Below are 15371 nucleotides of genomic sequence, written 5' to 3' on the forward strand. Positions count from 1 at the left end.
AAGAAGTACCGCGCTACGCATTAAGTCCGGTGGTTTGTGTTTACAAAGTTAACGGGGAAACAGAATAAGAGGGACAGACAGGAGGAAGCATGGAGGAGAAGGAAGGGGCTCTGGGTTCACGGATCAACGCTGGGATACAGGAAGGTAGCCGTTGAAGGGCTAGCGGTGGGAGCAGATATGCTTAGTTTAAAGAAATAAAATAATTTTTAAATTTTTATAATGATATTATGAGCTAAACGTTAAGATTTGAGGATTATAATTAAATTATTAATAAAAATATATTTATGAATAAATAATATTCGTGATATATATATTAGTTTTTAAGAAGATTTTAGATGGCACCAAACCCCTAAATTCTTTTTATGAGCCCTGAAATGTTGAAGTTTTATTCGGACTTTTCGAGAAAAGTTTAATATTAATTCTAATTTCGTACTCTTTTAGGGGTCATTTAATTGGACAAAAATATAGAATAAAATAAAAAATAATGTAAAATAAATATAATATATTTGAAATACTTAGAATTATTTGGAGGATTTTAAAATAAATGCATTTGATTTGAAGTGAAATGAATGTAATCGATGAACAGTAGGCTATAGCAGCCTCAATGACAAGGCAGTAGACGGTAGCAGCTAGCCATATATGTTGATGGCTTAGTGAGGCAGTGCTTGGTGTCGCTAGCTGCAATGGTCATGAGCAATGATCGAGAGGCGGCATCAGTAGGCAGTAGTGGCCAATGGGCAATATGTTGTGCCAACAACTAGGGGTTGTGGCTTGTGGGCGGTGATCTGAAGCAAGTAGCAATAGTGGCGGCGAAAGGTGTCGGCTATCGTTGTGGCTGATATGAGCAGCAGAGTAACTGTTGGCAGCTAGTGTATCACTGTAGCGGCTCACGGTGGTAGTTGAGGCTTGCGATCGACAATAATGACAAAGAAAAAATTTGAAAATCCGTTAAATCTAATAATTTCCAAATGTACTAAAATTAAACTAAAGGGTATAACAAATTTTCATTATACATTTCATTTACTTTAGATCAAACATTAATAAAGGAAATTAATGAGGCATAAAATCAATAACTTTTCATCCATTTTATTATTCTTTTATATTTAAGTCAATTTCATGCATGCATTTGTGATCTCGTTTCTAACCTCAATTCTTACATATTAACACAATTCTAATAATTTTTTTTTGTATTAATTTCAAGATTATTGTAATTTATTGATCAATAATTTCCTTAAATTGTATGGAAATTCTTTACCTTTCTTTCTGATTGTTGTAGTTCATTGACAACAGCTACTAAAAATCTATTATTTATCATTGCCACGTGGCGTTTGAATCACGTAGCAATTGGACCTTATATAAATAGAGCAACATAGATTAGTTGAAATAAAAAATATATAGTACTTCGGTTTTTCATGAATTTTTACGTACTGACAGCGCGATTGGCGCCATCAATCATTAATAAGGCTGCGATCAACCTTTGATCTTGAGCTAATTCTACATTGGTTTAAGATTAGCTTAAAAAAAATACGTTTAATATGAGTTTGGGAGGTTTTAGATTGGCTATATACTCATTTTTCATTTTGTTGAACTTAATCAAGTCATAATAAAGGCTTGAATCATGTCAAAATGAGATTATGAAGAAATTATGACGCGAGGAGTGCAGACGTAGAGTTACATTTGGATTTTCAATATAATGAAGACATGTGTGTGTTTTTTTCTAGCGAGATCGATGGCCTAATTAAGCCCAAAGTGTGTATAAAATTTTCTTGTGCACACACTGTGTATAAGTTGTACACAGTTTGTATAAGTTGTACACAGTCTGTGTACAAGCTGGCCAGGTCATTAGGTCACGCTAAAATTACGTGTCATGATTTCATTGGAGTGTGGATGTGGCTCTACGTCCGCACAAACTCCAAGTGTAATAATTTCTTGGTTGATTGATATTTCATTTGGGACAATTTTCTTACTGATTTCTAGTATAAAATTTTTAGTTCAAAAATTTTTGTACTAGAAAGCAACTTTAGAAACCCGTATGAAAGTTGTCCCAAACGAAACCGGACATCGATCTTAGAACTTGCATATTTAGAAATATGGTAATGTTTCATGCCACCTAGAATTGAATCTTGAACGGATTGTCTGAAGAGTTAGCACTAATTTGATCCTTATTATTAAGATGTTGAACTCGATCGATCGAGTGATTTATGAAACCACATTTATATTAATCAAGACAATTCGCTCAAAAGAACTCGTCAACTTACATGACATAGTCATCAATTGATTATAGGTTTTCAATAGAAGAGCTAGTCGAGGGAACTCGCGTGCAACTCCTCTAATTAGAAGCCAAACTCAAGCTTAACTTGTAAGCCGCACAACTAGCTACAACTAGTTTATCTAATAATAATAATAATAAAACTAGTTTATCTAATATATTTTATATGTAATTGTACGAAGTTATGTATTTTATCGTAAAAATCATAATCATATCCTATAAAGTGGATTATCGATTGCAAATGTGGATAAGAAAATATTTATAGTTAATCTAATAGAATTCTCTATAATTTTTTTACTATAATTATTCCTCCATAACCCAATTATTTAATTGAAATTTTGTAGTATGTAGTATTTAAGGAATAAATCATTCCTATAAATTAAAAAATATAATTATATATTATTTAAAATATAATTAAATATTAAATTTTAATATCATATGTTCTTTTTGTGATTATAACCAAAACCATTTCCCACTTTTTTATCTTAAAAATATTTTTGAAAAAAATGACTAAATGTTTTTTATTTTTTGAATTCTTAATTGACAACTTTTGAAAAATATGATTCAAATTTGACCTTAGAGAAATAATATTTTCCTTCTAACCTTTGGGGCATAAATCCTTACTCTTGTGAGCAAATATTTAATCATAAATTTTTTATATTAAAAATTAACTAATTAGATATTTTAATTAGAAATATTTTTAATCACACAAATGACAATCAATTTTTTTTTAAAATATGACTAAAAATAGTAAAAAATGATATTAAAAGATGCACTCCACCTTAAAATATATAAAAAATAATTTAACATTAAAAAAATCCAAGTTTGCATCTTAAAAAAAAAAAAAATCGCTTAAATTTTATTTAGGACTTTCTAAAATAAAAAATAACTCATTAAAAATGTAAAAAAATTCTAAACTGATAAGTGATAGTGATACACTGATAGCAATGGTCTATTACAAGAAAGGCCCTTCTCCTACGTTGTGTGCCACATGGCTTGCTAATTAAGGCTTTGCTAGCTTTCTAATACATAAAAAATACTAATTAAGACTTTATTAGCTTTCTTAATATTTTATAAAACAATTTTTTGGTAAAAAAAATTTTAATCAGACATCTTTTATTAAAAAAATACTTTAAAATGTTGCAAAAAAACCATCTTAAATAAAGCTTAGGCTTCATTCGAGACAGTTTTAGACCATTACTTTTTTCCTGCTTTTAAAAAATTTGAATACTAACAACAACATTACAAAAACAAAAAAAATAGTCCCAAAAGCCTTGGAATGACTTCCTTATTGCTTCTTAAAGTAAGTTTTTAATAAAAAATTAAAATTTTTATACTAGAAAGCTGCTTTAAGAAGCACTAAGAAAGCCCTCCTAAATCCTTTGCAACGACTTTCTAACTGTTTTAAAAAGTAATAAAAAAGTCATTCCAAACAAAACCTTAAATGTACAAATATCATTTTATATGTTGCAGGAATAATAGCTTGGTGTTGATCTCCGGTGAGAAAAGAGTGTGGGAGAAGAATTGCCCGCCCGAGTAATATCATTGGATACTTAGGCTCCGACTGTAGGGATTATAGGTTCAGGACTTTTAATAAAACTTCTGATTCACTCAGTTCAAACATATACATTAATAGAATTAGTGAATAAAAAATATTCCTTATGCTGATCATTAAATCTTAATGCTTAAGGATTCAATGGGATCAATGATGTGTAAGGAAATCACGACGAGAGCTCACTAGAGGTGGCATCGATGAGGTTGACCTCATGTAAATGAGAGCAGGAAATTACTACAGGCAAAAAATCGGCGAAGCAAGTGATGTGTGAGGAGATCACATTCAAAAATTCTTATTAAGTATCACATTTACACATTCAATAAAAGGATAAATTATTTTGTGCAGAGACCGGATGTTGAACGCCGTCCGGATACCAACCATAATGCGTCACATCAATGGTACCGAGCTGCAGTAACGAGTGAAGATGTGACGTGGCACATTCTGTTTAGTCTCAGAATGACGTTCGGCGTCCGCACAGAATAATTTTTCCAACAAAAGACCTCTCATTACAAATATTTTTTTACACAAATCAAAGTTCTCGCGTGTCTAAATTGATATATTAAAAAAAAAAAGAAAAAAAAACATTATTAAATGAAACGCAAGAAGTCATCTATAAGTATACAATAAGCCTCCAAAATACTATTGTGATTAATTTGTGAAAGCTCAAGCATGGTTCATGATAACAAGTAAAAGCCAATTAAGCACGCTATCAAAGCCAAGAAGCTAAGGCTTCTATACAGAAGCCAGAATATCAGTTTTTTTAGCTAACCTTATAGCTTGGAGCTTTTCAGAAAAGCTTCTTTCACCATCACATGCATAGCTAAATTACCTGCAAAAGCAGGAAATTAATTAATCTATCTTGACTTTTGTGAAGGAAATACAACAGAAGAAGCTAAATTGCAAACAATTTAAGCACAGTCGCACAGTCCATGCGGTCTTCATGGAATTAGTCCTCAAAACAATGCGCCATTGATGCATAACTGACGTTATTAAAAGTCAGCAGCATCCTTTGTTTAGAACAAAAATGAAATTAAAACGCAAGACTATCATGAAAGGCATGCAGAGATTTTATTTGATATGAAAATTAATCCGCCATCAAAGGAACAAATTTGGATAGAATAGTTTGATCAAAATTTTGTCAATGAATGTTGAAGTTGCATAAGTTGTATAATATATGAACAATTAATTAAATTTTATATACAAATAAATCATATCATAATAAATTATAACAAGATGAATTTAAAAATTATTAAATTTACTTTAAAACTCCTTTTACATATGTTATGCGAGTTTTAAAATAAATTAGTGACTTTCAAATGTAATTCGACATAATTTATATTAGAATATCACGATACTTTTTCAATTTATATTAACACTCATCTAAAAAAAAAAAAAAAAAGACTAATTCTAACTAAAAGTTTGGTCAAAAATATCCTAAGCCAAAAATTTTCACAAAAAAACTCCATTATATTATTCAATTACAATTACATGAAATAATGCCCATAAACTATCAACTAAGATTTCATTTGGGACAGCTTTCTTATTATTTTACAACGTTGTTATAAATAAAATAACTTCTTCAAAATATTGTAGAAAGCAGCTTTCAATTTGAAAAATAAAATCGTAAAAAAATTATCTCAAATAAAATCAAAGGCAGATATAGAGCTATTGAAGGAATCATATTTATTCACAGAATATTCTCATTGAATATTCCAATATATCAAAAACATAAGCCATAAGGAAAGAATCTTAAAAAAAAAAGTCTTCAATAAAAATTAAACTCCATGAATCTTGAACTCTAAGCTACACGTTAAGATTATACAGTGAAGGAGGCAAAAGTCTTGTATTAACATGGCATGTAGAATTGTCTGAGTATTCAAGAAAGGGACAAAGTGCAGTAATTCCGCTGTGATATAGGGCCAAAATGCATGTGGAGAGTAAACTGAACGATGCATGTGGTCGCACTTTGGTCCAAAAAATTTCAGTCGTTTTCTTCCTATTTGTCTTCAACTCCTCGTTTTAAATTAGTAAAACTTAAATTTTGATAGATGAATATTTTTCTTTTTATATGAATGCAAGAAAATTCAATTATAATTTTATTATATTTATTTTAAAATAAATATAATAATGTTGAGATTCATTTTAATAAAAAGAATATAATAATGTTGAGATTCATTTTAATAAAAAGATTTGATCAGAATATTTTTGACCTATTTTATTACTTTTAATGAACAACAGACAGGATTACCTGTACTGCTAAGTCGCGGCTGCAAGAATGGCTGCTCCATCTCTGCCCATAGCAATGTTCACATGCTTCAGCTAGTCATGATCTGCAGGGAAATGACCAGAAACATTGAATGCCGTTGATAGATATGAGGAATGAAAAAGTAAGTTACCTGTTTCACATTTTTATAAGAAAAAAAAAAAAGTTGAGTGACTAAGATTTTGTTTGCGACAACTTTCTTATTGCTTCTTAAAGTAATTTTTTAATACAAAATTAAAAATTTCGTACTAAAAAATTGCTTTAAGAAGCAGCAAGAAAGCCGCCCTAAAAGCTTGCTTCAAGAAGCAGCAAGAAAGCCGCTCCAAACGAAGCCTTCGTTTAGGACGACTTTTTTACTGCTTCAAACAGCTTTCTAAAAAAGCAATCCTAAACGAAGCCTAAATCTCATTAGTCATGGGGTGACAAATGTCCTGTGTAAATTATAAGATTACTCCATCTATAGGCATCTATAGGCAATATATCCTGAACTAGATCTGTTCACCATAGACCCAACACAATTGGCATTAGAATAGGCTTCTATAATTTTAAATTCTCCTTTCTAAAAGAAAAGACACATTTCAGGGGTTTTTTTAGAGTATTTGAAAATCGTATAAAATGACTTAATATGTACTGCCATAACATAATTCAATCATTTTTCTTAAGACTAGAAAGATCTTTGTTAATAGCATGGGTACAATTATTTTCTCTGGAATATTCATCGAAGTAAAGCATGACCTTGCTAGCACTGTCAATCCTCTTTTTCAATTTTTGATCCTTAAATTCACAAGATTTGGATAATAATGTGATAAGTTGTGAAGTTCATTACCTTGCTTACAAACAAGAGATTGAATGAGAGATTTCAAATATATAAGATTGAATTTAGACAAAACTCATAGTTAATTCTAATGGTCACTGTCCTAGCAATAAGGAGCAAAAATACATCAACAATTTTGAGTTTGAGATTTCCAAGAGAATGAGTGTAAGAAGAGAATGGGTGAGCATAAAAGGTCATGTGAGCTAATGCTTTTAAGTCAGTAATCTAAAATCTCTTCCCTCTCTTAGTAAAATGGAGACCAAAAGAAAAAAAAGTATCTTTGGAGGCCAAAGGGAGGTGTTGGAAGCTTTTCAAAATTGAGTAATTTGTATAAAAGATTCATTTACTCTTTATTTAAGAAAATATTCCCAAGATTATCACTATTTTTCATCTTTAATCAATCACTATAAGTTTGATAAGCGTGTCTTTGCCTATTTTTAGAAATGTTATAAATTGTTGGTTTGCCATGGAATTTTCAATAATTATTTTTAGTGATTCTTTTTTTTTTTACATACATAACACCAAAAATTGCCTCTTTCAATACCTTAGGTCATGATCTAGGTTTAACTCAAGACTTCTACTACAGTAGTGGATTGTTCAACTATGAGAGTGTTTTTAGTACCTCCAGGCATTATTTTCCAACTCTGTTCTTCCCTTCGGATCTCAGACTACAACAAATTATTCATTAATTTTTGCAAGTGAACAAATCCTTAGGATTCTTCGCACACTACTTTTAGCAATTTAATGAGCTGAAAGAAATCATAGATTCTTGTTTCCCCATAAATTTGATGTATTTACCTGCACACTTATTGCATCAATTATTTAGCTAAAAAATATCTGATTATTGCCAAATTTTTGTATGTGTAAAGTGTTTAGTGACACTCATGCTTTTAGTTGCTTGAGATCACAAGCTGTACCTTGTAATTCACAATCGAGCGAAATTTTTATGGAACTAATAAACTAAGACATTACTAAGGCATTATAATATCCCATCATATACAGAAAAAATCAACCAAAATATATACACTCGGTTGCTTGCGGATAAAAAATCTACTATAAAATATGATGACATTAAATATTTAATATTTTTTCTCCAGTAAAAAGTAATTGCCTATGGCAGTCATGATTATTACATAACAAAATGAGGGTCACGCAAAGTATCAAGAAATGTTTTACAATTAATGAAAAAATGATATAATCCCAAGCCAAACTTTGCCTTCCCATATCATAAACTAAGTATTTCCTGAATTTCGTACTCATACATAAGTTTTTGCTTAGTTGCATGCATGCATGGCTTAAGATTATGATCAAGTAAGTATTTTCTTAAAATTAATCAATTTATCATCAGTAATAGTAGTAGCTTTGTCATGATCAATCTTATATCCAGAATCTCTATCATTGGAGTTTTGGCTTCTAAGTAACTGCAATCCTTGAATACAATTATTGATTTGTTTTATCCTCTATAAATGTGACCTGAGGAATAAGTATCTAAAGATCTACAGTAACTCTATTTTTGGCCTCTTTTTTTTTTTTAAAACACAACAAAGGCGCCCATGCAGGGTATCTGATCATTCTCATTAAAGAATCTTCATGCCATACACAAAATGTAGCAGTACAGTTGCTTCTATACGTTACTTCTTTCAGCTAGTATTTAATACGGTCCTAATCACATTATTCCTTCCATCTAAAGTACTGGATAACAGTATTCTCTGTTTAAGCACGCCATGACTTGTCAAGTTTTTCTGTGAATACCATCCCAAGACTCTATTCCGGTCAAATTTTGTTAAGAAAGCTTTCACATGCTCTTGGTTTGGTGATTTTCTTTGATATGATAGCGACTCAGTTTCAAAGCCTTTCAAACAACTTAAATTATGAATGAAAATCTGCATATTGATAAGAGAACATGACTGTAAAAATGCAAAATGTCATAATAATTTGATGTTTGTAAAGGTCAATGAATATTTCTCTTTGATAACGTCCAAATGCAAGATTATAGAGAGGGTGATTGGGTGCAACCAACAATCAAACTCTTAGCGTGAAAAAGCAAGCAAATAAATGACAAAGGAGCAAGGTAGGCTAGATGAAAAATATGATCAGGACTTTTGATTGAATTTATTGAATATTGTTGTCTCAATGTTGAGGTGTTCAAATGGTTAATGAAACAAGACTAGATCTTATTTGAGCCATTCATGGCCGACAACTTATACATGGGTTTTGCTAGGGGTTTCGTGGGGTAAATGGTGGGAGATTGGTTTGATATTGTAAAGGGAAGTTAGAAGAAGAGATCTACAAATAGAAAGCATAAATATTTGCATACATATAAAACCAATCATTCACCAAAATGATTAGGATTAAAGATATAACCCAATTTCTACAAGGAGTGGCAAGCTACCTAGCCCTCATTCTCACTTTGAATGAACTCTTCAAAAACACATCAACCTTATTATGTTCATAAATATAAACTATTTATAGTGTTTTACATCAAAACAAAATTCAAGAAAAAAAAGGGAGGAGGAGTTGGAGGCTGGCCATGTGAAGGGGCGGAAAGGGTAACTACCACTTTTCAAAGAGGAGGCAAGGCATAGTTGCATGTAATTTTTTTTCTTTCATTTTTCAACCCAATTTCATTTAATTTCATTCTAATATTCCCTCCATATAATCTCTTCATAATTCAAAATTTGAAAACTCAAATATTAAAAAAAAAAAAAAAATACAAATTTGGAATTACAAGTTTCCAAATTCTATAAATGTTAAAAATATAAAAATTACAACAGATATTGTCTCTCACACAATTACACATACACTAACAAAAATAAAACTATTAAATTTTAAATACAAAAACTAAGTCAGCTTAAAATTTGTCATTAGTCGTGCTCTTTTCTCTTTAGCTTGCTTTTCTGTGCTACATTACTTACCACAATTCTTTGATAGAAAAATGTTTCTATTGTTGCCTTATGAAGCATCATTGAGTTTATAATTGAATTACATAGCATCCCAATTTACCCCTATCTTTCAATAAATTTATTATGTTTTTTGTTATGATAACAAGATTCTATGATGAGAATTTGCAACTTAAATGCCAAGAAAATATTTCAGCTTGCTTAACCCTGAACTTCAAATTCTTTAAATGATCCTTCATTCAAATTCTCCAATCATTCCACACAGCTACTTGTCATGATATTGTCGTAGACAAAAATTAGTAGTGTTGAGATTTCTCCTGAAGCTTTTTATTTTACAAATAATGTATGAACCTATTGATTTTGTTGCATCCCATATTGAGTATTACCTTGGTGAATCATTCAAACGAGGCCCTTGGAGATTGCTTCAACACAAACAATGCCTTGTTTTAGCATATATACATTTTATTCTATATTTAAATGGAATCTTAGTGGTACCGCCATATACACTACACCCTCTAGGTTGCCATGTACGAATTAATTCTTAAAATTAAATTCTTGTATTTGCCAGTCTAGATTAGCTGCTAATAATAAAAAAGCTCAAAGTAGCGTTCATTCTAGCAACTAAAACAAAGGTTTCATAGTAATCAATTTCATATGTTTGAGCATAGCCTTTAGCAACTAATTTAACTTTATATCTTTTGAGTGAACCATATGAATTGTACTTTATAGGAAAGATGCATATGCATCCAATTGATTTCTTTTCTTATGATAAGTTTTTCAATCCTCACTTCTTATTTTTATTTTACGAGCTTCCATTTCCTTATTCATAATATTATTCAAAAATTTGTTATTTTATTCCACATTTATTGTCATAGTAATAAAAGTAGAATGCAAGTTAATATGAAAGACTTGGTGATCATGAGAAAATTTTGTATGATAAACAAATGAGAGTGTGTTCAAAAGTTTTCTTATACTTTTGATATTAAGACACCTTTCAGTTGTAGGTTCAATGGTCCCCTCAAGGGATTCAGTATCAGGAATTGATTCGGCTGATTGGACTTCCAAGATTAAAGGATTAATATGTAGGAAATGGCTAAGGTGTAGAATTGGTTTGAGTAGGAGTAGTTGATTTTGGCATGGCACAAAATGGAAATCAATGAGAAAATACTCTTTATCATTTATTAATGATATTTCTTCTTGAGAATAATAAATAATAAAGTAGTGTTCTTCATTTAAGGTGATACTAATAGTTATATACTTATACCTTTCTCTTGGGAGTGATAGCATTTGTATCGCTTTTGTGTGAGAGAATATCGAATGAAGATATTTAATTATTTATGGGTCACATTTTCCTTTATTTTGAGAATGTGTATCAATAAAATCTATACAACAACAACAACAACAATCCTTTATCTCACTATGTAGGGTTGGCTACATGTATCAATAAAGACTATACTACAAAATGTTTTTGAAACAAGGCTAGTTGAGGTGTTGAAGTGATGATAGAAATTGGACAGGATTTGCAAAAAGTTTTTGAATGAAACGACCCTTGTACGTGATTGATTTGATGTGAGCAACAACTATAATAATTTCTTCCTAATAAACTTTTAGAACATTCTTTAGAAAAACGGTGAGCTTTTATGATGGCATGTAGGTGGTCCCTCTTTTGCTCAGCCGTTCCATTTTATTGTGGTATATGCATACAAGAGACTCGTGTATAGTTCATCTTCTCTTTGAAGTATGAGGAGAGAGTGTGGTTAAAATAGTCTTTATCATTGTTAAATTTGACTCTTTTAATTTCAACGCCAGATTAATGTTTGATCATGTTATTAAAGGCGAAAAAGATGGTAATCACATTATTTTCTAATTTTAGTAAAAGAAATCCATGAAACACCAATATAATCATCGATAAAAGGCACAAAACACCAAGCATAAGAGACGTTAGGCATAGTGGGTTGTCCATATATGTCACTATGAATGAAAGAAAAATAACAAAGTTTCTTATACCACTCATTAAAAAATTAGGAGGTTTGTGTTCTACTAGTTCAAAAATATCAAAATAAAACTCGTCAATGGTGATTTCTTAGAATAATAAATGAAACATATTTTTTAAGACAAAAAAGAATGGGTGACTAGACGCAGGTGTTGGCTAGATTTTTTTTATTAGATTCAAGGACTATTGAAAGATGAGATTATATAGAAGATTGTATGAAAAATACAATCACCCCCCTCGTGTCATGTTCCTAAAAATACACAATATGAAGAATAAAATATAATATTGCATTTAAAATTTTTAGTTAGCTTTTGGATAGATAACAAGTTGGTAAATAATTTAGGTAAATAGAGGATAGTTTAGAGTGTGGGGAATTTTGTTTATAAAAATATTTTATTGAAAGGTTAGGCTGCTAGGATCCATATGGGCAATGATTTTCTTATTGCTTGCAGGAGGGGTATAAGAAATAAATTTATAAAAGGAGTTGGTCATATGTCTTATAGGTCCTGAATTAATGATCTATGAGCTAGAAATGGACATCTTTGATATTTTAAAGACATAAGAAGAGCAGGCAATATCTAAGAATGCTAGAATACAAGTACCTGCCATAAATATCTTTTTCCAGTGCTCCAAGCAAGTTTTTTAGTTGTTCTATTTCTTTTTTGTAGAACTCAAGGGTAATTCCTTGGTGTCATCTTCTCTCATTTGCATTATTTATACATGTCTTGGTTCTTTTACCTCACCTCCTTGTGCTGTCCAATTTTAATTTTGTGGTTTCTATGAAGTTTCCAACATATTTCATTTGAATGTCAGGGTTTTTTGTAATATATGCACCATAAAGTATCTGTAATGACCATCTTTACAATGTTTAGTTGCTTGTGATCCTCAATAGAAGAGTACTTTGAGTTAAAGTTCTTGATGTTGGCAATCTTTGATATTAAGGCCAAGCCCGACATTGGGTTGTTGCAATCATGCCTTCCCTTCTTCATTCTTCCGCATGGATGATGGCAATAATTTTGACTAGTTTTTTTTTTTTTTTTTTTTTTTTTTTTTTTTTTTTTTTTTTTTTTTTTTTTTTTGAGAATTTATACCCCACAACATCAAACTCAAGATTTAATCCAACAAAAAAAATCATATATTCAATAAATTTCAACAAACCTTTTAAGATAAGCTAGTTTTTTCTTTGTAAATTTTCATTTGGATGAATTAATAATACTTCATCTTTTACAATAGGATTTGCAATAGGTTAGGAATATTCTATGACGGATCATCCACATTGCTATGTTGATGAAATCTTAATCTCGACTTCATAGATTTGTGCAACATCACAGATTTTAGAATATATTTAATTTAACTTGTCCTATATTTCTTTTGTTGCATCAAGGAACATGCATGTATCACTTATCTATATAATCATAAAGTTACATAATCAGGTCATCATCAAAAAGTCATGTTCAACTCAAACTTTAAACTTGGGATCTCCTTGTTCAACTATATTGGCAAAAATAAGTGACCTCTTCCTTCCAAGAACATGCAAACAAATTACCAACAATTTAGATAATTCTTTTCATTCAACCAAAATGTTGAATTAATATTTTGCAACTTTGTTGCTAGATTCTTATTGTATCTCCTAGTCCTATGGGAATCTAAGACCAAAATAATATGAACAAGAGCGATGTTGTCCATGGAGATGGTAATGGTGGCAATAGTAAATTTGAAAGAGCAGAAAAATAGAAAAAACCAGAAGGGTTCCAGCTTCAGAAATCAGAAAGAGAAGGGAAGAACTATGCAAGAAAATTTTAATAAGAAACATATGAAAACATAAAATAGAAACAACTACAAAATAATCATAACAGTCCCATAGATTGCTGAGAAGGCATCAAGGATCCCACAAATCTATGAGATGGCAGTGGAGAGAAAGGAATTAGACGGGGAAAACAAAAGAAGAACCGAAGCCAGTAGGACCTAGCTTTTGAGCTGGCTAGTAGTTGGTTGTCCAACAAGCATTTGGCAGTCTGGCTAGGAGGTGGAATTCCAAGGAGCAAGAAGCGCAGATCTTAGCTAGTCTGCGCTGAAATATAGGAGTGTTCAACAACATGTATGAGAATGTCTTTGAAAAGCTACTTGATTTCACACTAAGCTTCTTAATATTTCATTTCATAATGTAATAGTTATTGCCATTGCACAACTAGGAGAGCTTATCTTCGAAAATGGGTACCATTGCACCTAGTGAAGTATATTCTCAACAATGCATATAATGCACATGAATCATCGCATACACTTTTCTCGAAACTATTCACAGATCATCCGCACAGAATATGATCTATAATAATGGAAGATAAGTTAACATCACATTAAGATCCAAATGAACTTTCTTGTTTTCATTTAGGCTTCATCTAGGACAATTTTTAACCACTATTTTTTCATTATTTTCAAAAAAAAAAAAAATTATGCTAAAAAGCTGTTGTTGAAAGCAGTAAAAAAATTGTACCAAATGAAGCTTTAGTCTCTCAGAACATTTTCAATTAGTGCAATGTTGACCTTGATTTTGTCAAACCCATGGGCATGGTGGACTGAGTTGACCAAGTCAACTTTGACTTGGTCAACCCAAGTCTTAATGGGTCAAAATTGACCCATTAAGCCCATTAAAGGCCCAAATCCAATTCAAATTCGTTCATAACTCAAACCCTTTCATCCCTGGGGTCTCATTGACTGGTTTGACCAAGTCAAACGTGGACTTGGTCAATCCTGATCTAAATGGGTCAAATCAACCCATTAAGAGTCATTTAAACCCTCTTTATTGCTCTAATTGATTCCCCCTTCGTTTGAAATTGAAATTTTCGTGCTTTGGAGTCAGATTTCCCTCCTAATTACCTATTGATTTAATCCCAACCGTCCACGCATTGATTAGAGCTTTAAATAGGAAAATTTAGGGATTATTTTGGGATCTTTTTCCAAAATCTCTGGCACCCGGCCTCCAAACGACTTGAGACTTCGGGTGAGAGTTCCTGGAGAGTTTCCCCACCTTCCCCGACCAGATCCCGGCCGTTCAAGGCCGCCGCCGGCGAGATTCCGGCGAACCCGAGAGCTTGAAACTTCCAGTTCGTTTTGCGTGCGATCTAGGAGTCGAGAGCTCGTGCTTTCTGCTACAACTAGGAGCGTGGACAGCCTACAAGTGCAACAAGCCAGAAATCCCTCGATTTCATCGACTATTTTTGGTATAATCCTAAACCCTAGTCAGAAAACATAAAGTTAATTAGCATTTGATTAAGTGCGTTTTAGACCTTGTTTTTCATCCCCCACGAATGCTCTTCGCTATTAGATCCCAGATCTAAAGTTTCGTTCGATTTCATTCACTCAATCGAGAGAAATCGACAAAAAACACCCCTAGGGCGTCGGACGGGCTGTGCATGGCCTTCGCGCCGTTTGAGCCGTTGATTCCCAGATCAACGGCTCTGATCGCGGGATCCCGCGGTCTCTTCTAATCGCAGGATCCCGCGGTCTCTCCTAACCGTGGATCCGCTCCCGTCGTTCGGCGCTCGGTCCGGCACGATCTCAGCCGTTGGATCGTTTCAAC

The 15371-nt window shown here is 31.8% G+C and overlaps 1 long non-coding RNA gene across 1 annotated transcript; it reads right to left on the minus strand.

Moving 5' to 3' along the window:
• Window positions 1-4397: 4397 nt before the first annotated feature.
• Window positions 4398-6184, minus strand: LOC114580127. Its single transcript, XR_003701415.1, has 2 exons — window positions 6073-6184; window positions 4398-4653 (listed from the first exon to the last, which is right to left on the minus strand). It is a non-coding gene; the product is annotated as an uncharacterized LOC114580127 (long non-coding RNA).
• Between the last annotated feature and the right edge of the window lie 9187 nt (window positions 6185-15371).

The sequence above is a fragment of the Dendrobium catenatum genome, unplaced genomic scaffold, assembly GCF_001605985.2.
Source record: "Dendrobium catenatum unplaced genomic scaffold, ASM160598v2 fragScaff_scaffold_793, whole genome shotgun sequence".
Classification (NCBI taxonomy): Eukaryota; Viridiplantae; Streptophyta; class Magnoliopsida; order Asparagales; family Orchidaceae; genus Dendrobium; species Dendrobium catenatum.